General features: G+C 38.7%; 1 long non-coding RNA gene across 2 annotated transcripts in view; it reads left to right on the forward strand.

Annotated features, from left to right (window-relative positions):
- LOC311612207 overlaps positions 1–23,502 on the forward strand; it is a 794,730-nt gene that overhangs the window by 735,510 nt on the left and 35,718 nt on the right. The gene's annotated exons all lie outside the window — the stretch shown is intronic.

Raw genomic sequence — 23,502 nt, forward strand, 5'->3', positions numbered from 1 at the left:
CCGACCCCAATGTTTGGACCAAGATGTAACTTCTTAGAAGCATGCTAGGTGAGCATGTCTTTCAAACCATAGCCTACCTCCTTCAGAAGCTGGGATGCCTTTCTTCTCGGTACACCTCAAAGTTCAATTCAAAGCTTGATTCTTAGATCCTAAGATTAAGTTAGAAGAAAATCAAACAGATCCTTTGGCCTAAATGACCTATTTTATCTCTCTACCACTTGAATTTTCTAGAAAATAGTTCATACTATAATACTTCCCAATCCTTCTAGAAAAGCAAAAAGGACAAAGGGAACTCATGAAGCTCACACTTGACTTCAACCATCCTGGTCTATCTCTGCCAAACCTGTCATTTTCACTGAATGGTGAATATTCATATTTTCCCCTTTTCTTATTTATATTAGGCCAGGCAGATAAGGAAGACCAGCCTACATTGCCAACCTAGACAGAGAAGTCCTAATTCCCTTTAAAGAGGCAGTATATCTTGACTTCATAAGATATTGGAAACCAGGATAGAGAAAAAGATAGGACTGAGAATTAATATTTTAAAAATATATATTAGTTTTCTTGTCTCTCCCCACCCTTGAGTTTACATTCACTTTCTTTAAGGTATATTTTTGCTTAAATAGTTTCCTTCATTTCCACTGTCACATATCAAAACTGCTACTTTAGGATAACTGAGAGATACTTTGTGGGGAAGCTCCTGTTTTCATACATAATGTGGACAATAGATAATATTATTTGAGAACTATTTCCCTGGCACTGTACAACACTTTTCTTAAGCTTTATTGATATGTACTATTAATTGACATATAGTAATGTGTAATTTTAAGGTATACACATGATGAATTGATATACGTGTATATTGTGAGGTGATGACCACAGCAATACGGTTAGTTAACACATCCATAGCCTCACATAGTTATCATTTGTGTGTGTGTGTGTATGTGTGTGTGTGTGTATGTGTGTGTGTGTGTTGAGAACTTAAGATCTACTCTCATCAACTTTGAAGGACACAATACAGTATTGTTAATTATAGTCACCATGCTGTATATTATTCATCTTTTAACTGAAATTTTACCATTTGACCTTCTTCACCCAATTCTCCCACCCTAACCCCATTTCTGGCAACCAGTAATCTGCTTTCTGTTTCTGACTGGAATTTTTTATAAGTGAGATCATGTAGTATTTGCCTTTCTTCTGTCTAACATATTTCCTATAGTATAATACCTTCCAGTTTCATCCCATGTTGTTGCAGATGGCCAGATTTCCCTATTTAATTGCTGAATAATATTAGATGATAGATGAAATAGATAGATAGATAGATAGATAGATAGATAGATAGATAATCTTGGCTATTGTAAATAATGCTGCAGTGAACATGAGGGTGCAGATATTTCTTCAAGATAATGATTTTATTTACTTTGGATATTTATCTAGAAATGGGATTGTCGGATGATACGATTGTTCTGTTTTGAATTTTTTGAGGAACATCCATACTGTTTTCTATAGTGGCCACAACAATTTACAGCCCCACCACAGTGCATGAGGGTTCCCTTTTCTCTAAACCATTGCCAGCTCTTGTTATTTGTTGATTTATTGACAGCAATGCTGCCAGGTGTGAGGTGGTATCTCATTGTGGTTTTAGTTTGCATTTCCATGATGATTAGTGATATTGAGCATCTTTTCACCTGTCTATTGACCATATGAATGTCCTCTTAGGAGAAATGTCTATTCAGGTCCTCAGCCCATTTCTTAATTGGATTGGATTTTTTTCTGGTGTTGAGTCACATAAGTTCTTTATATATTTTGGATATTAAACCCTTATCACATATATATTATTTTTTAGTATTTTCTCCTGTTCAGTGGTCTTTTTGTTTTTTTAATGGTTTCCTTTATTGTGCAAATTTTTTTTAAGTTTGATGTAGTCCTTTTTTTTTTCCTTTGCCTGAGAAGACATACTCAAAAGGATATTGCTAAAAGTTATGTCAAAAAGTTTACTGCCTATGTTTTCTTCTAGGAGTTTTATGGTTTCATGTCTTACATTTGGTGTATATGGTGTAAGAGAGTGGTCCAATTTTATGTTTATTTTTTATATATATTTATCCATTTTTCCCAACATCACTTATCGAGGAGACTGTCTTTATCCCATTGTATATTCTTACATCCTTTCTCATAGATTGGTTGACCATACAAGCAAGAATATACAAAGTAAACTCAACATGGATTATATTTCTGGGCTCTCTATCTTCTATACCATTGAGCTACAAAACTGTTTTTATTATTATAGTATAAAGCTTTTGTAGCTCAATGGTATAGAGAGCATAATACCACTTTGTTCTTTATCAAAATGCCTTTGGCCCCACATTCTTCTCACACTGAACCTCTTTAGAAGGATTATTCTGAATTCAGCCAGTTCTGAATCTCTAGTTCTTTAAGGTCAGCTATGGGAGCCTTATAATTTTCTCTAGTGGTGTTGTGTTAACCTGATTCTTTATGATATCTGAACATTTGAGTAAGCAATCCCCTATTCCTGACTTTACAGGTTTGCTATGGTAAGGAAAGACCACCAGACGGCTCAACCTGGATTACTGTATGGATCTGCTGGTAGCATCCACAGGTAGGCGGATCTTCTCATTAGTATCTCTGGTTGGGTGATGCCACAGCTCTGGGGTATACAACAGTACTATTGTCTGGGCCCATGTCCAGGCTGGGTCACTGGGCAGGCTCTCTGATGGGTCAAGGTGCTGGCTGTGCTCTACAGTCAGGTAGGTCCACTAGCTGGACTCTGTATCACCTGAGGTTGGACATGGTTGCAGGTTGTGTCCCTGGCAGGATTGGTGTCACTGGTTGGTCCCTGCCATAGGACGAGGCTGTAAGCTGGTCTCTGTAATTGCTCGAGGTCAAGTGGGAGCTCTGGCTGAGCTCTCCAAATGTACAGTGCCTCTGGCCGGACTCTATGTTCAGGCCGGGCCACAGGCTGGCCTTTGCAATCAGGTAGGCTGCTATCCATGCTCTGTTGTTGGGCAAGGTCACTGGCCAGTCTCTCTGATCAGGTAGGGCCTCCAGCTGTGTCCCACAGTTGGATGGGACTGGAAACTGTGCTCCAAAATCAGGTGGGGTCACTGTCTAGGTTCCTTGGTCAGCTGGAACTGCAAGCTAAGCTCTGTGATTGTGTGGCCTCCTTGCCTGGTAAGGACATGGGCTGTATTCAACAATTGAGCAAGGTTGGCCTCCACTACCAAGTGGTATGATAAGCTGGGCTCTGGGGTGCCCATGATTACTGTTTAGGCTCCCTGGTTATGTGAGGCAGGAGAGTAAGCTTACAATTGGACAGGGTTGGTGGCATGGCTCCCTGCCCTAGCAGAGATGTAAGGAAGATGGGCTCCACAACTGCCCAGGTTCTCCGGCCAGGCTTCCTGGTTATGTCCCAAAGTTGGGCAAGCCTGAATATTTGAACTCCACAGCTGATACAACCCATTGACCAGAGACCCAAACCAGGCAGGACAGGTGGGCCACCTACTCTGCTCTATATCTGGGCAGAGCCACTGGCAGAAACTCTGCTTGGACGCTCCTACAAGTGGAATGTGGTTCACCAAGATGTGAGTGCTGGTCGCTGTGAACCCTGCCCCCTTCTGAGTCTCTATCTGGTCCCCAGTGCTTGAGCCTCGCAGATTCCCTCAGAAATCCCCATGAGGCAAAAGCTGAATGGGCCTCCCAGGAAGATCTCACAGTGCTGGGGTCGCTGGATGTCCACTTCGGGCTCTCTTTCCCTCTGGAGAAACCGTGGGGCCAGGGAGGAGGAGGGAGAGGGGCTAGTGAGACTCCCATTGCAGTCCAGCACTAGCCCGGAGGAGGGGCGATGTGGTCCAGGTGAAATTGCTCCGAATGCAGTCCTTCTCAGTCTCTGTATTGCAGGGCGGGGAGTGTTTCAATGTTGCCCCGTTATCATATTCTCACAGTAGTATCTTGTCTGTGCATAGCTGTTAATTTGTCTTCTCGGGGTAGGGAGTGGACTGAATTAGAAACAAACTATGTTGCCATCTTGATGACATCATCTTCCTACAATATTTTGTAATACACACCTTATTTACTAATCACAACAACTCTATGAAGTATGTTGTTATTTTCACCATTTTACAGAACAAAAAAGGAGGCTTTTGAATGGTTCATGAGAGAAAAATATAAGCCAGTTCCATCTAACCCAAAGCCCATTAGATTTCTAATACGACTGTGTTCTTGCTGCTCCAACTAACAATGAAACTTGGGGATACAATGAAAGACAGATTCTGTGCATAATATAAACTTTAATATGTTTTGACTGCTGACTTAGATGATATTAAAAACTCATATTACCAAAAAAGAGTGAGAGAACAAGCAGAAATAGTGAAATACACTAATATCCAATTAGGGGATTTCATGTGCATTCTTAGTTGAGAGGAGAGATGGCTTCTGGTTATCATCCTTAAGGTAACAGTTTAATGTATTGTCCAGGACAAAAATCACAGCAGCCTGCACTAAGCAGTGAAGCCATTCACACTTCTTGGCTCTGTTAACCCTCAAAAAATCTTTTCTAAATTTTTGAGGATCCTTTAAGCTCTTTGAGTGAAAACGCAATTATGGAAAGCAGAAATTCTAGGATCATCTGATCATTCACTAATTTATTCATGGAATACTATTGATTACTTTTAAATAGTGTGGTGTTTTGGTCAGTTTATTTATGAAAATGTGTGGTTAGTATGAGAAGGGATAAACTTGCAAAGTCTGAGAATGGGATTCAAGGAGACATTAGACAACAGTCTAAAAAGTGACGAGGGCTTGAACTCGGACAGTGAAAATGGGAGATGATCTAGATTTCATAGATTTTTAGACTTATCCATAGGTGTTGAAAGAGAAAGAATCAATATGACTAAGTTTCTGGACTTTAAGGAAAGTCGATGGACATGTTCAGATTAATGAAGTTTGCCTCACAGAAATAATGAGCAGAATGCATAGCTAGACACCTACAACCTTTGTGTGTTGTCTTAATAAGATCATTTTGACCTGTCCCCAGTATTTATGGACAGGCCTACAGACTCCCTGGAACCAAGTTTAGAAATAAAATCTAGTTCCTCTCCCCAAAAACAAAATAACCTAGGACTGGAATAGTATCAGGTATCTCCTGTCACTTTCCACTGATAGAACTGGTTCTTTTGGGGACTGGTAAAGCATATGTATTCCATCTCATGATTCAGGCTTATGTCATGGTTAAGTTGGCTTATCCACATTCCCTAATTTACAACTACACAAGATTATTGCAGAATCAGTAATGTGATGTGTGCTGTTTAGTTGTCATTCTTTTACATCTACTATACCATGTGACCCTAAATGAATGAATGACTTAAAGAGCAACTTAAGTATATATTTAAGCTGACTGATACCAAGTCAACCTACCAATGTCTCCTAGTGAGAAACAGCATCCAAATTCAACCTGAATTTAGATGTAATTGTTCAGCTCATTGTATAATTTTAGGTCACCTGACTTTACTTTTTAGAATCTCTCAGCTTTTGTAAGCTGTTGCTATGGAAACTTTTTCTATCAAATTATAGTTTTAATTTTCCTCTCCAATGAAGAAAAGACAACATAGATATTTGTGAGCAGAGTCACACACATAATAGTAGTTTCACTGTTGAAATCTGTGACCACTGGAAAGAAAAGATATCCAACTAGACCTTAATGTAGCCTCAGAACAAATACCCCTCAGCAGAAGGGGAAATGGCTGCATTTTAAGCAAAGCCTGACTCTGGTTCAGCAAAAAGGAAGAATTAGCTCACCCACTTCCACTCAGTGGAAGCCATTTTTCCAATATGACAGGAGTTAAGCATAACCCTTGCCAGCTGGAAAAAAATAAAAAATAAAAAAATAACCATTTCAATTGTTCTGGGAAGATCCTTCTGCCCAAGAATAAACTTTACCTCTTGCTTAGCAATGTCTCTAAGAGTATGAAGTTTCTTATAACTAAAGACAGTGTTATAAATGTATATAACTTCATAAAAGATGACTTCTAAAAATTCATGTCAATGCACAGATGGTTTAATCAGCACTCTTTCTAGAGAATAAGCTTCAATAAGGAGGAAAAAAGGAATGCCTCCCTATCTAAAGGCACTGTCACTTCAGTACTCGGCTAGAGGTCTAGAGTCTGTGTAAAGCCTTCTTCTGAAGAACTATGGTGTAAATGTCTACCCCCATCCTGTATTTCCTGTTGTTATTGTGTGTTTATTTGTCTCCTCTATAAGATAGAAACTCTGAGTGTTTGATGGGATACAATCTATAATAATAAAAATGTAATATGCTAATTAGACCAGACGTCATTCCAGACAAGCCAGGAATGGCTTGTAAGGTAAGCCCGGGTCCCACGTGCCTGCCAGTGCCGGAGAGAGAAGCCTGGGTCCCGGGTGCCTTTCTTCATTGTAAATAAAGAAAGAACTGGACAGTTTATGACACATCTGTTTGCAAACATTGCACAAATGGCAATGCAGAATTTTGATCACTGAGAGAAGGGAAACAAAGGGAGAGAGCCCTAATATGTATGTCCCTGATTTTCTGCCTGGAGAAAACTTTCTAGATCATACAGAGTATGTGAAAGGGGTTTCTAAACAGCACGGTGGTCTCACTGAGTTGGGGAAACAGATCGAGGATCAGGGAGGCTGTCGTGGCTGGACTTTGTGGACCAGTGTATCAGAGAGAAGGGCATTGCCCAGATAAAGAGCCCCAAAAATCTGCACGGGAGTCTCATTGAGTCTCTAGCTGCATACTGTGCCCTGCATACTTACAATGAGATTTCAAGTGGTTGGTCAAAGAATAATTACTGAGAACAGAACAAACTACTAGGAAGCTATAGGCTAAACAAGTTCCAGCGCTAACAGAGAATTGAGAGAGAGCAGAGTTCTGATCCCACACAGTAATGAGGCCTTTTTGAACATCTGGTATGGTTAATAGAGACCCCAGAAGAGCCATGCCTTAATATTAAGGCTAAATAGCCCTAGATTAAAGGCCACCATAAGTCCATACCAACAGAGCTTACATTCAAGTCTTGAAAGCTGATCTGCAGGCAATTTAACTGTCCTCCAAGTAAAGCTGCTCTTTAAAAGAAGAACAAAAAATTTAGATACTTAGCAATTACTGGGAAGAAGCAGGAAAGTGGGAATCAAAATCAGGAAATATAAATAGACTAAAAAAAACAATAATGATTGAAAGCAGACAAGAATTTTAGACAGCTATTATAAATATGTTGAGGAACTTAAAGGAAAGCATTAACATAATGAGATAAATAGAAGATATAGAAAAGAGCAAAATGTGCCCTGGCTGGTTTGTCCCAGTGGATAGAGCATCAGCCCATGGACTAAAGGGTCCTGGGTTTGATTCCAGTCAAAGGCATATGCCTGAGTTGTGGCTTGATCCCCAGTGGGAGGCATTCAGGAAGAAGCCAATCAATGATTCTCTCCCATCATTGATGCTTCTATCTCTCTTTCCCTCTCCCTTTCTCTCTGAAATAAATAAAATATATATAAAATAAAATAAAATAAAATAAAATAAAATAAAATAAAATAAAATAAAATAAAATAAAATAAAATAAAATAAAATAAAAAGAGCAAAGTGCAACTTCTAGAAATAAAAGATCCTATGATAAAAGGCTAATATGCAAATCAACCAAACGGCAGAACAACTGGTCGCTATGACGTGCACTGACCACCAGGGGACAGACGCTCAATGCAGGAGCTGCCCCCTCCTGGTCAGTGTGCTCCCACAGGGGAGCACTGCTCAGCCAGAAGCCCTGGTGAGCACAGTGGCAGTGGGGAGCCTCTCCTGCCTCCATGGCAGCACTAACGATGTTTGACTAATGGCTTAGGCCCTGAGCCGTCAGTTGGACATCTCCTGAAGGCTCCTGGACTGCAAAAGGGCGCAGGCCAGACTGAGGGACCCCCACCCTCAGTGCACAAATTTCATGCGCTGGGCCTCTAGTTCTTTATTTTTCCCACGGCCCTAGCTCAGTGTCTCATAGAACTAGTTAACGTCCAATAATAATCACTAACATGTATGGAGCTTTAACTGTCTTTCCAGCAGAGGGCTAGCTCTGTGGTCTCACTTAGGTATCGTTATCAGTAATGATCTCATGAAGTAGGACTATTTTTGCTTTCCCTTTAAGATGCTGACACTTAGGACTGGGGCGTAACTTGTTCAGGTTACACAGCCAGCAAATGGCACAACCATAATTCAAGCCCAGACACTCTGAGTCCAAAATCCACAAGTATGAGCACCACCCCGCACTGCCTCCATGACCACTTGTTAAACCAGAGGAAAGAGCACAAGGGCGCTGAGTTCTTACGGTCACAGAGGGTGCAGAAAGGCAGTGGATGGTGATGAAAACTGGATCATTTCACACCAAAGTCCTGTTAGGAGTTGGCACTGCCCAGGGGCACAGACCCAAGGACTTCCCTCTACCCTGTCAGGGCTTCTTTCGTGTGTAGAATGAGAAGAGGGAGGCCATCACATCCTGTGTTGTTGAGAAAGAAACGTGAAGACAGCGCCTCCAAATGAGCAGTTTCTAAAAGAAGGAGGAAAAATTACCCCAGAAGGAACACACGGTCCAGGTCCTGTTTTTGAACATATACCTAGTAAATGACTTTTTTTTTTTTTTCATTTTTGAACCACAACACATACATTTTCTCACACACGTAGTTGATGCCCTGCCTATTCACAGACAGAGTCTGGAATACAGAGTGACTATTCAGTGAGTGAGACAAATCCCCAGCGACTCCTCAGGCTCAGAAGAGGAATTGGGAAGCGAGAGGAATGCCCCTAGAAAGCCTGTTGGATTGCTGTATAGGGATCATTTGCTAACATACTCATTTGTGGAGGCCAAACATCAGGAACCCTTCCTGATGTTACCTGAAGGGATCCCAGATCCACAGGCAAGATGCAGCTTCTGGGAACTACATAGCAATATAACTGAGACAGTAGTGTCAATGTTATATAACTTGATTCCGGAAGAAAGATTATTCCCACCAAGCCTCAGTTAAGATTGAGAAACGCTTGGGAAATCTAATGAAAAGCCCTCCACCTTTGTCCTTATCCTGCGTTTTTACTCTCCTCCCATCTCCTGATACAAAATCTAACCTCCGCGACACCAGAGTCCTTTTCTAGACTCCCCTGGTGAACCACAGTCTCCTGTGGTCAAGTCCCCATTGTCTGATGGCTGTTCCTAGTCTGAACCAAATGATGGCAAATTAGGTAATCAGTTTCCATCACCAAACATAACAAACAAAAGGTTGGGGATTTTCCCAGCCGCTCTCAAGCTTGCTCTTCCCTCTTCTCCTTATTGGGCCTTCATGTTTTGCATTATTGATAGGAAAATTATTCAACAGGAGAAAAGCTTATTTAATAGGACATGGAGGGGCCAATTCTTGGTTTTTGCCTCCAGAGTAATGAGCAAATCTGAACCGTGGCCTAAATGGAGTCTGACCAAAGCCAAGCCCCGGGGGGTGAACAACTTATCAGAAAGGGAGGAGTGGTTGCCCAAAATGAATGTCTCGTTGGAGAGCAGCAACACCAAAACAATTAGAGATAAGGAGAGAGAAACTCACTAAACCAAAGCAGATGAATAGCCATTATTTTATTTTTAGTCAAAAGAGAAAAATAAATATCTATAATAAAGGTGTGACCTTGGACAGGTAAGGCTGGCATAGTCCAAGAGCAAATTTAGAGCCAGAATATCAGAAGTGCTTCATCAGGGTAAGTAGCACATTACAGATGCCAACATTGGCGCTGTTTCCGGTGCCACCAGAGGGGAGACAGGACTCCCTTGGCTTAGTCCCTCCCTTGCCCGAGGTGTTCTCAGAACAGGAACCATTCCTTCTCATCCTGCCCTATTTCTGCTCGAGTTCCAGCCCACTGGGTGTCCCCAAGAGAAAGGCAGCTACTCAATGGCAGAGCTAAACTCCAAACCCATTCCGACTGTGGAGCTCACCCACTTGGCAAACTCTGTTGTCTCAATTTTCAGTGAAAATGATCATGATAATCTATTATATTAGCTCCCTAAATGGATTATTATATGGATTAAATTGTTTAAAATGCAAAAAAAAAAAGGCATTTAGAATGGTTCCAGGCACATTATAAGTGTTGAATGTATTGTACATCACCTGCTAGTCTCATCCTAGGACAAAGACAGATGAAGAATGCTTTATTGAAATCAGGGTGCTCACTCCTACATCCCCAGGGAGCTATGTTGGATTCAGGATGAATGTCCTTACCTGGAAGGCTTTAAGCAAATGTTGGGTAAAAGTTCCACCATAATGCCAGTGGAAGGATGACCACAGGCCTCCGCAAGAGATAGACAAATACAGTGCAATCCCCAGTACTTTGATCTCACTAAGCATCAGACTGTAGAAATGTAACTCAGTTAAGTGATTTCAGACTTGACCAATCTATAGACATACTCTGTTCCCTCAGAACAGAAGAGAGTGGGGGAGAGGAGCTATGAACACACTCCCTCTCATGCTATTCACACACCATCCAGGCGAGCAGTCACAGATTAAAGAGTCTTCAGTTCTTCACACTCCCTCACTTCCAGCTGCCCACACTGCCACTCTTCTAGTTCAAGCCTTTAGCATCCTTTCCCTGAATACTTTCCAAGTCTTCCTGGAAACAATCTCAGTCTCCAATTCAGGCTCTATGGCAGTGTTTCCCAAACTTCCCTCCTGATGAGAATCACCTGGTGGAGTTGTTAAAACACAGATTCCTGAATCCCAACTAAGAAGTGCTAAACTAGAATTTTTGGGAACATATAGGTAAAATTGTATACTTAACTAGTGCTCTAAGACAGATTTTATATACAGAGCACTAAGTTAGGTATGCAATTTTACCTATATGTTCCCAAAAATTCTAGTTTAGCACTTCTTAGTTGGGATTCAGGAATCTGTGTTTTAACAACTCCACCAGGTGATTCTCATCATGAGAGAAGGTTGGGAAACACTGCTCTAGAGTGACAGCACAGTTAATGTATTTCCTGCAAAAATGCCACCATACTTTACAGTTCCTCCCAACAAGAGACAGAGTCTTCCCTGGCTGGTGTGGCTCAATTGGATGGGCATGGTCATAGGGTTGTGGGCTCAATCCCCAGTAGGGGGCATGCAGGAGGCAGTTGGCCAATATATCACTCTCTCATTGATGTTTCCCTCTCACTCCCTCTCTTTTCCTTTCTCTCTCTCAAAAAAAAATAATAATAATAAACTATTTTTTAAAAATAAAGAGGTTAAGACTCTCATGTAAAAAATAAAGAGAGACAGAGTCTGTCCACACTGGAATAACCATGTGACTCTGGAATAAACTATTGGGTCGGCAGCTAAGTAATTGCGGATTTTTAAAAGAAAATTAAAGACAATTTTTTCATGGAACTAAATAACTTTATTCTGTAATGTATTGCCCATTTTGATCAATGACCTTTTGCCATCTTTCAGGCAGCATCATAATCCCACGTTCAAAAAACTTCTGGTTTTTATTAGCAAAAAACTGAATCATGTACGATTTGACATCATCATCATTATTGAAATTTTTACCATTCAAGGAGTTTTGTAAAGATCGAAACAAAAAGTAATCAGATGGTGCAAGGTCAGGACTATATGGTGGATGTGGCAAAACATCCCAACCAAGCTCCATTAATTTTTGCTGAGTGACCAAAGATGTGTGTGGCCTTGCATTGTCATGATGGAATACAACACCTTTTCGATTTGTCAATTCGGGCCGCTTTTCTTCAACTGCATTGTTTAATTTCGTTAGTTGTTCAATGTAGACATCAGAATTGATCGTTCGGTTGGGTGGTAAGAGTTCAAAGTAGACAATTCCTTTGTAATCCCACCAAACTGATAACAAAACCTTCTTTTGATGAATATCAGCTTTTGATGTTGTTTGAGTTGGTTCACCTGGCCTGTTCCACGATCTTTTCCGCTTGATATTGTTGTAAACAACCCATTTTTCATCGCCAGTTATCAGTCGTTTTAAAAATGGATCATTTTCATTACGTTTCTTTAGCAAATCGCAGCTGCTAATGCGTTGCGTTAACTGTGATTCTTTCAGTTCGTGAGGAACCCATGTATCGAGTTTTGGAACATAGGCAAGTTGTTTTAAGTGATTTTCAATGCATGTATGTGATACATGAAGCTTCTCTGCAATCTCACGTGTTGTACTGTGACAGTCCGAATTGATTATTGCTTTGATTAGGGCGTCATCAACTTCAACTGGACGACCAGAGCGTTTTTCATCTTTGAGTGAAAAATCACCAGAACGAAATTTGGCAAACCAATTTTGACACTGCCGTTCTTTTAAGGCTTCGTCACCATAAATAGCACATAACTTTTTATGAGCTTGTGATGCGTTTTTCCCTTTGTGGAAATAAAAAAGCAAAATATGACGAAAATGTTCCTTTTGATTTTCCATTTTCAACGAATGCCAAACGAAAACTACAAAACAGATCAAAAAACTTTTTTTACTGATTAACAGCTGAATAGCCAACTATCAAATAACAAAATGTGTTTTACATTTGTACTACGTCTGCAAACCTAAAAATTCAACTGAAGCCATATGTGTGTGAAACCCGCAATTACTTAGTTGCCGACCCAATAGATAATGACTCTGATCAATTGTGAGTAGCAGAAGTGCCAAGTTCTAGCCTAGGTCTCCAGAGGCTGTACAGCCTCTGCCATATTGCTCTTAGAACCCGTGCCCACCAGGTAAAGGACCCACATGGACACACTGCCCAGTCACCCTGACACCTGACTGCCAGCCAGTCATCCCAGAGGCTGCAGCTGCCATGGGCCCTGTCAGCTGGCTGCAGCTGCAGGAGAGACCTCACAGTGGCAGCTGAACTGGCCCAGACAAGAGTCACTGACCAGCTGGCCTACAGAATGCGGAATGAAACCCATAATAGTTGTTGGAAACCCCTGGCTTTTAGGTAGTTTGCCATGCAACAAAAGAAAACAGATAAAGATTTCACTTAATGCTTTTAAAAATACAGTTAAGGATATCAATTGATAGAGAAGGACCACTCATAAAGGAGAAATTTTAAAGGATACAAAGATAAATAGAAACACTTATAAATAGAAGATTTTAATTTCCCCTTCTCTGTTCATGAAAGCTAAGTGTGTGGGGAGAGGGGAAGATAATAAGAATATAAAATATCTAAAAATCATAATTCTAAGATAGCCTTGATTAATACTTATTGAATTTTCTATCTTAAAGACAGAGAATATACCTTTTTTTTTTAATGCCATAAAAGTAGAAAGTAGATACAAAATAAAATAATAGAAGACTTTTACACATGGAAACTTAAAAACTCATAATCTGAATTTCTAGAAAGCAATAATGATGAAAATATTACAAATTAAGCCTATAAAATGCAGCTAATGTACTGTTTAAGAGAGATGTTTGGTATTAAATTTTATATCAATAAAAATAATTTAAAAATCTGCCTCACAAATTTAAAGAATAGCAAATAATCTAAACTAAATTTAAAAGAAACAAAAGATGAAAAATAAATAAGAAATTAATTAAAATAAAAGGATTTATTGTTTTGTTGATCAAAAGTGCTGTTGACCAAAGTATCTGAGTCTTTGTAATAGATCTATATCTACTTCCCTTGGAATTTATTTGTCCTTAAAAATCTAACTCACGTACCACCGTAATTTAATCTCTCTTGAGACTGTCCTTGTTAAGCTCTGTGGTGCTTCTCTCAGTGTGGCAGGATACATAGATATTTATAGATTTTTATTCTCTTTACATTCGATCTTTCAATAGTTGGTCTCTACTGACTGAGTCAAGCTGTCACATTTGGCCTTTTGCATTGATTTATTACCTGTACACACCCGCTTCTGTGTGTACAAACAACAAAGCACAGGAAGGCTTTGATTGCTATTACAGTTCCTGAAGTGGTTTCTTGTCATTGTGATAGTGACTATTTTAATTGGGGTGTGGGTCTCTCACAGCTTTATGACAACTATGCTTAGCACAAGATACTTTTCTGCTTCGAGGATACTTTGGTCACTGGGGATGCATCTCAGTATAGGTAGCAGTTGTCTTTGAAGATGCTCTTACTCATGCTACTGTATTACATTACTTTGTTTCAGCCCATGTCTGACAATCTAAGCAATGCTGTTATTTGTCATAATTTTTCACCTGAATTACGTACATCTTATTATTACTAGTTTACCCATCCTAAAGTTAAGCTGTCACTTGTTATAGTGTGGTTCTTTTCCTCGGTTTATCCTAACACAGAAATATTTGTGGTTTTTCTTTTTGCACTTGATCTTTTAATAATTTGATCTCTTCTGGATGACTAAACCCATCAGACCTGTCATTTATATGGATCTTCACTTACACTATTAGAACTATTATTGCTCGAATGCTAGCTAATTTACTAGAATTCCTGAAAGCTTGTTTTTTAAATTTTTCCTTTATTGCTTCAAGTATTACATATGTCTCCTTTTTTCCCATTGACCCCCCCTGGAGGTTTATTTTAATATTGGCATATACTTTGAAATCATTCAAATATAAAGGAAACCCTATCATCTTCATTCCCTGCTTTTGTTTTGCTCTATTTTTTTTTTCCATAGTGGTTTCTGTGTCAACTAGAAGCAGGAAGAATTAAATGATCCCAAATTTCTATTTCTTTTCCTTAAGAATGTTGCTGTGTTAAGTCTCTGTGTCTCAAAATAGTAATAGTTAATTTCTACTTGGCAGAAATCACTTCTTCCCTACAGAACAAGTATTTTTATCAATTTTTTGCTTCATTCTAGTATTCTCTAACCTGGGCCAATTGAAATGTTAGACTTTTATCCTGTTCAGCTCTAAGTGTCCCATGCTCCAAAGTAAGGTGCTCTTTAAATGGGAACAATTCAGTCAATATTTGTTGAATTGAGTCCTTAGACATATTGAAGGAAAAGCTTACTGGTCCAAGTCTCTTAAATTACTGTGAATATCTCATCTGTGATTGCTCTCGTACCCTAAATGGTTCTGTTTTCCCAGTTGTTGTTTTTTTGTTTTGTTTTGTTTTGTTGTTTTTTTGCTTTGTATAGAACACACAATCAATTTAAAACAAATAGCACAGCTCATCTGGGAAATACTGGATAAAGGATTAACTCCAAGCAAATAGAATTCAAGGAGCCACTATATGTAGTGGAAATTACCTAGCCATTTTCCTAGCTCTTCTAAATCTCAATGTATTTCAGCAAGAAAGTATGTTTAGATACAACCTAATTGAAAGCCCTTTGTTAAAAAAAAAAAAATCTCATCCCCCTAGTTCTGCCTTAAAGGAAGAAAACAGTCAAGTTTTTATGTTTATTCTGAGACTTGGTGATACTATGATTTCATGTATTTTTTATTGTTCACTTGCTGGAATAAAGAGAGGAAAATTTTATTCCTTGGGATGAAATGCTTTCTGCTGGAACACAATTCTTTTTCTTATTCAAATCTCTTAGTACTTTATGAGATTTAAAAGCAATAAAATATCTGCACCTGCATTTTTGTGGGACTAGAAAACATGAGCGAAACTGAACTGTGTTCATGGGGGTCAAGCAGGAAAAATCTACTTGACACCATTAGCCTCGGGGTCCCAAGTGAGCACATAAAACATATTGTACTTCCCTATCTGAAAACATATCCAGGATCTATTTATACAATGCCAAACATGTGGAATATGAACAACCCAATCAATTAGTCACCTAACAGTCCACATGGTGCCAAACATCTGGATACTTAGAAACTTCCAGATGAATGAGTGAATTTTTCACTTTTCTTCTGAATTTTTTTGGCAGCATATGAGCACAGCCAAATGTGGCACTTTTGATTGTGTTGTTACTTTCAGACATCAAGTTCCAGAATATCTTAAAAGTCCTAGCCCTTGAATATCCAAAGAAAACTTATTTGGAATGCAGTATTTCAAGATTCATTGTGATGAAGAATTGACATTGAACACCTCCAAGGGCAAATATCAGGGCTGTTACATAAATTTGTATGTTCGTTGAATAGATTTTAGGGAGCAGAGCATTCATGTTCTGCTTTCTGGGGGAAAGATGTACATTGCAATCATCTGCCTTACGTTTCTTACGTACTGCATTTTTAATTCATCCTGTTATGGTGCCCATCCTCTAAGCTTTCCTTGCTATCTATCTGAGAGGTTTCTCCAGGAGGGATGTGGTATAGGAAAAGCTGGCAGCAGAAAGATGAAGAAGGGAAGGTTCTGACATCCAGAGGCCAACATGGGACAAAGCTTTGGCAACAGCCTTAGTTGCAGAGGGAATGATAACTGACATCTTTTGGGAAAGGCCCACGGGGTGGAAAATACACTCCCCCGCACAAGGACGGCACAGAAAACCTTAGGGAATTTAGACCAACTCCAAGGAAGACGAAGAGACTAGAGTCTATGACTGGATATTTTGAAAGTGCTACCATAATTATTCTTCTCCTCCTCCTCCTCCCCCTTCTTCCTCTTCTTCCTTCTCTTCCCTACCTCCTCCTCCTTCACTTCATCCTCCTCTTCCTCTTTCTCATCCCCCTTCTCCACCTCCTTCTTCTCCTTTCCTTCCTTCTCCCCCTCCTCTTCTTCTTCCTCTCTCTCTCTCTCTCACTCTCTTCCTCCCTCCCCCTTCTCTGCATATCCATGACTCAGACTTAAAAATATAATCCACAGCTCCACAAATAGAAACTCTTCATGTGCTCCTGACTTCATTTTTACCTACCGCTCCATCTCCTCTTTCTTCCCAGCTAAATGCCTCTGATCCCTCAGTCTTCTAGAAGCACTCCCAGCCTAGCTACCAGACACTCTCTTACTCCCTGCAGGCCAACTTCTGTCCCTGGTATTCAGTGTCAGATCTACCCTGAAGCTAATGAAACTGATACTGAAGGACCCCTCTCTTCAACGGGCCTGTTATCTAAGACCTTGGGAGTGGCCCTAGTAAAGTGTTCATATAAACATATATTTTGGTAAAATTTGCAATGTGACATGAAGTTGCAAGCCACCTGGCACCAGAAATATGTTGAAATGGAGGCAAAACAAGATTTGAAAGGTACAGAGCCAGAAACCAGCCTATGAAAAGTTACAAATAAAAGATCAAACTCTCACAAGTATGTAGTCAAATTAATGTTCTTTCTTATCAAAAAGTATTTAATCAGCATGAGACATACAATTATAAACACACTATACATTTTTTTTCCTTTTTAATGAGATCTTTATGAATGAAATGAATCAAAGGTTCTACATGGCAGGGCTATTATGTCTGTGTTTGAATTAACACTATTTATGCATCTGAAATCATTAAATGGCATCTTAACATACCTGATACATCTTGTTCTGATCAAAGACTATAGATGTTTCACTCAAAATTACACACAGAATTTCCATCAACACAGAGAAATTGAGCGAAGAAACAAGTGTCTCAATGAAAAAATTCCTTGGCTTGTAGATGCATCACTCTAATTTCTGCCTCTATTTTTACATAGTATTCTCCTGTGTGTGTGTGTGTGTGTGTGTCTTAATTTTTCCTCTTCTTATAAGGACATCAGTGATATTGGATTTGGGATCACCCCAATCCATTAAGACCTCATTTGTACTTTCTTATATCTGCAAAAACCATATTTCCAAATCAAATCATATGCTCATTAGGAAGTCATCCAATGGCAGCAGAAGAGTAATTTTATTCACAGCTTAGTACAATGTGAATACAATTTAATACAATTTAAATGCATTTGATTAACTCTTGAGCATGCCTTAGTTCAGATTAATTTTGTATATTTTTTCAGAATTATTGATTCTATTAAAATCAATATATTCTAAAGAAGTATGCCAGTGGGAGCCAGACACTTAAAGAGAAAGAAAGAAAATTGGTAGAAGATTCAAACTGTCTTAGTCATTTGAAATAATTACAATATTTTTAAATTTTATAATTAGTTATTTCTTTACTCATGTTAAGTAAATATCACCTTTCTTCCTAATTTTATATTAAAATTTTGTATTCTTTTTCTTAGAAAAAGTCCCCAAACATATTGGTTTCAGGTTGCACAACCCTAGATTTACCCCTGACCTCACTGTTATAGCAGCATTTCACCAATTAAAATTCAAGAAGCTCCTGCCTCAGAATCACCTGAGACCCAATTCCACATCTACAGAATCAGCACCGGCAAAGATAGCTCTGAGACTTGCATTTTTAATAAGATCTGAGTGTCATTCTTGTGCATATTCAAGATTGAGAGATGCTGCTCTTGTAGAAATGTGTCTTGAAAATATCTAATAATCTACTTCTTGCCAATCCCATTTTTCCAGTTCTCATCCTCATAATTTCTGTGACATTTGACACAGTTGAAGCTCCCTTTTTCTTGAAAAGTAGAGCTTGTTTGAGTTAGTTCCTGTACTTCCCTGATTTTTTTTCTCCTACCTCTTTTGGATCTCTGTCCTCTGAGTGTTGGCATATCATCCAAGGTTCTTATCTTGACATCACTATTCCATTAGTGAACCGATTCACTATCAGACCCAATTATCACTTGGAATAGTTTCCTAGGGTTGCCATAACCAATTGCCGCGATGGGGAGTGGGGGAGAGGGGGGAAAGCCAAAATTTATTCTCTCACAGTCCTAAAGGCCAGAAGTCTGAAATCAAGGTGCCACCAAGGTGTCTGAAGAACTTGCTCAATGCCTCTCTCCTAGATTCTGAGGGTTCTTGGTAAATCTTGGTTTCCTTGGCTTGTAGATGCATCACTAAAATTTCTGTCTCTGTTTTTACATAGCATTCGTGTGTGTGTGTGTGTGTGTGTGTGTGTGTGTGTGTGTGTGTCTATGTGTGTCATAATTTCCCTCTGCTTATAAGGACATCAGTGATATTGGATGTAGGATCATCCTAATCCAGTAAGACCTCATCTGTACTTGATTACATCTGCAAAAACCATATTTCCCAATCAAATCATACTTATAGGTTCCAGGTGGTCATGAGTGGTATGGGAAGACACCACTCAACTCAGTGCATTACCTCAGTGAAAATGGTTCCCCACAACTTGAGAACTGGTCTTTGAAATGTCCCGATAACTCATTAAACTAAATAAACTGAACTCGATTCTTCAAACTGTCTTCTCCTTTCCACTCACCTATAAAACAATTCCCTGAATAGTGGACAGACCTTGAAGTTGTTCTTCACATAGACCCTGTCTGCCCCAGTGTGGTCAGATCAAACCAGGACACCCATGCTACCATAGCGACAAAGTGTGTCCATATAACTGTGTCATAAACACCTTTCTCACTTTGCATGTATCATTCATCCTGGCCTCACAAAATTAGACTGAGTGCCGTGCCCTTGGAATGATTTCATCATTATCATTCAGTCTTAGCCTAAGAAAACAAATATTTCAGTATTACAAAGTGGCTTAATTTTCACTGTGATTAAATTGTTAAGGTTCAGTTATCCACTTGAACTCACCATCTCAATAAGCAGTTTGCAGTGAGTTAATAGAGTTAAGAAAAACAGAAGCACACAATATATTGTGTTTATTGTATCTGTCTAAAACTGTGGGGATATCCTGTGTTTGGGGGTAATGATACCTGCTCATTTAGGGACAGTGAACTCTAAAAATTAATGCCCCATGCACCAGAAGGTTGCTGGTTCAATTCCCAGTCAAGGGCACATGCCTGGGTTGTGGGCCTGATCCCTGGTAGGGAGCAGGCAGGAGGCAGCTGATTGATGTTGTGCTCTCACATCCATGTTTCTCTCTTTCATTCCCTCTCCCTTCCTCTCTCTAAAAATCAATAAATTCTTTTTAAAGAAAACTGAATGTTATCATTTGAAGAAGGAATTATCATAACTTAAATAAGTAGAATCCTACTTCTAAGGACTATGAAGGGTTTTATAGATAATCTGGTGGTATCATAATTACATGTTTGGAAAAATAAATAGTCAGAGACTGATAGCTTACGATATTTGTTTCTGATAGAGTTCTAGTGCCTTGTAGCTGAATCAAAGTGAATCTGAGTAATTGCGGTCATTCTCTAAACATTTTTGTCAATTGCCAAGTAGTCATAACTTTCCCCTGAGTATACTTTGGAAAAGGGACAAAATTGAAATCTCTATAAAATTCTTTAACTGTTCTTTGTTTTAAAAGAAACACACAGATGTTTAACATTTATTTATATATTTTCCTATTTCTATCAAGCAGAATATTGTAACTACTTCCTTAATTATTACATCTGTTGAAATCAATGTTTATTCTGCCCAAATGAATTATATAATGTGATAAATTGCTTGAAACAATATGACAACATTCTGAAATCATGTTTTTCCTTTGCTCTATACTAACAGAGAAAGAAAATTTTAAAGGAAAACTGGAATTCTGCAAGGTTGCATGGCTGAATTTTAGTTTAAAATTCAAAGTACTCAGGCCTTAATTTTGTGGTTGAATAGGTGTCCCTTATAAAGCATTCTTTATCTAAGCAGCAATATTCCAAGCAATTACACAGAGTTACAAGGTCATTTATTGCTCACAATATTAGAAATGGGATAGTTGCACCGGTAATTAAAATGGATTGTGGACTCATCAAAGGTTATTTTGAAATGGTCTGCGGAAAGGGCACAGTTTTCTGTCACTCACTTAGAAATTATTCTCTCCAAGACTTGCCAGTTGATTTTTTAAAGGGCAATTCAAGAGCCAGAAAGGGGTATTGAATATAATTTTAAGATATAAAGAAAAATTACAGTGTAGGTTTACAATGAACAAACTGTCCCAGGCTCCCAAATGGTGCTATTTGTAGTTTGAACACAGAAGTGGGGGTGGGGGCAGGGGGATAGCCATATGGCATGGGCCACCCTTCTCCAATGCAAAAAGTTATTAAATCTCCTGGAGTTGGCTAAAGGAAACCATAATTATTTTCAAATAGAAAAAAAGCCACAAATTTTCTTTCCCTCTTTTTACAGACCGTTTTCTTATCCCAAGTTACATATTTTCAACTCCATCACACAACAGAATGGTAGGTCAAACTCCCATGCTCAGCATATTAAAATTCTTTCCTACCCCTGAACCTGTGGCACCAACAAGACTGCTATTTCAGTATCATGATTATTTTATAATCGCCCTGTGGTTTTCCTATCAGTTGTTTTTCAGGGTCAAGATACACAATTGAGAGCAAATATACTAGTCATTATAACTGTCTTCAAGAAATAGTTAAGGCTATGTTTCCTATTTTCTTTACTAGCATTTCCACAAAGCATCACAAGTGTGTCTTTACCATCTCTAGTGAAGTGTCAGTACCATCCAAAGAAGACATTGAGAAGCAAAGGGAATACTACAAAGTAGTATTTCTAGTGAGGGTCATGACCCAGTTTTCTCAATCCAGATCTTTATTTCATTTACCCCAAACCCTACTGCCTCCCTGTACATGTACAATGGAAATTAAGCAGTCACAAAATACAAAAAAAATTGATACAAAGTTATTCTTTGTTTCTGGTAGAGACATTTTTCTAATTTAATGAAACCACTAAAACAGAATTTACTAGAGTAGGGTTTTTTCTGGTAAAAGGGAATCTGCTTTATTAAAAAAAAAATCCAAAATTGAATATAATATTGTATTTCAACTGTAATTAAAATATTTTTCATTATTTTTTAAAAATCCAAAATGGTGCATCTACTCTTTCCCATGACAGAATCATCATGCACTTCAAGTGAGTTCCTTTGCATTTTCGTAATGCCAAAAATTGCAAGTGTGCTCACGAGGGGATTGATACAGCATCAATACAAGACCCATAAAGTGTCTGTCTCTGGGGTGGAATTCTAAAGTCACTACAGAAATACTAAAGAAAGAGGAGTTGATCTTGGGGATGGATTGCCTGTTGTCTAAAGAATGTGACAACGTCATTTGAGCAACTCTTTGAGAAATACTTGGGGGGATATTTAGGGTGAGCAGAAACCTTGCTTGTTTATGATTCCTAAATACATCCCCGTTACTCTTCAGCTTATCATCCTGGTGAACCGAAGGCATCTAGCAGCACACATGCCCCTCCCCAATGTAAAGAACTACATCAACTGTATGATGGTGGTTATTCGGTTTGTTGACCATCCACCGAGCTATGAATGTTTGAGGCTGTAGAATGGTCTGCACCGCCAAACATACTTATCAGATGAGAAATGTCTAAAAATGATCACTTGAAACACTTAAAATTTTTGAGAAATGCTGTATTAGGGAAAGAATGAAGAATATGGGGTATAATTCCACATATTACTCAGGAACTCTTCAAAGCCTGGAATCAGGTGTCAACACTAAAATACTCAGAAGAATCCTTATAATCATGAACTATGTGTTAAAAGAGTGAATATTCTTTAGATGTGTTATATACAATAGTTCCTAGCTTCTCAGGGTCACATCTCTTCACAAATTAACAATTCTTATATGAGGGTACATTGTACTATTGATGTGATGGATAATTAAGTTTTCTATCTTAGCTGGATTGAAAAGAATAGGTTGTCTTACAATCAGTAGAGATTTAGTAATGGTGTATATTTCTATTTCATTTTTTTAAATGCCCTTGGGCTGTTCTGATGAAGTTGTGCCTTGAATTTGAACTCCATGGATTCATTTTTAATGAAAAACTTTATGTAAGGTTTTATCAATTTTCATTCTGCCAAGAAAGGTGGTTAAAAATACAAGGTACCAAAAATAAACCAATATAAAAATTTAAAAAATATATGTACACCAACACTATCTGTTTCAAAAAGTATATTCTAATAACAAAAATATAGGAAAATCTTCATCTCAAATTTTTTTTTTTTTTTATAAAATTAACTCTAGCCAAAACTGGTTTGGCTAAATGGATAGAGCGTCAGTCTGTGGACTGAAAGGTCCCAGGTTCGATTCCAATCAAGGGCATGTACATTGGTTGTGGGCACATCCCCTACTGGTCGATGTTTCTCTCTCATCGATGTTTCTATATCTCTATTCCTCCCCCTTCCTTTCTGTAAAAAATCAATAAAATATATATTTTAAAAAATTAGCTCTATGAAAAATTCATATTGTCCTTCATTTTCTTTCCCTTCTCGCTATGAGGACTTGTATCAGTTGAGGGTCTGGCATATTGGAAACACTCCTTTGGGACGTTGTGGCACAAACACACTCACAGCTGTGAACAGCCCCATTTCCTGTAGACCAGGAAAGCAAAGCATGGCAACCGCACTATCGAGAGTGTAGAGACATTTCCAGATACTTTTCTCTTGGTCGCCAAAGTCAAAATAAGTTCTAGCCCAGCTTTTTTGAAAGAAGAAGACATGTTTTGTTTGATCTAAATGGTATCTATTTAAACTAAACTTTATTCACATCACTGTTAGGGCCCAGAGCAATGGCTGCACACTGGCCTTTGGTTGAGGTCAGTTTCATATCTAATCTTCTCCCTGTTCAAATGTCTCCTGAGCTGGCAGGGGGACAGGCCTGGTAATTTTATCCTGTGAATCTTT

The sequence above is a fragment of the Pipistrellus hanaki genome (assembly GCF_964339955.1).
Source record: "Pipistrellus hanaki genome assembly, chromosome: 17".
NCBI lineage: Eukaryota > Metazoa > Chordata > Mammalia > Chiroptera > Vespertilionidae > Pipistrellus > Pipistrellus hanaki.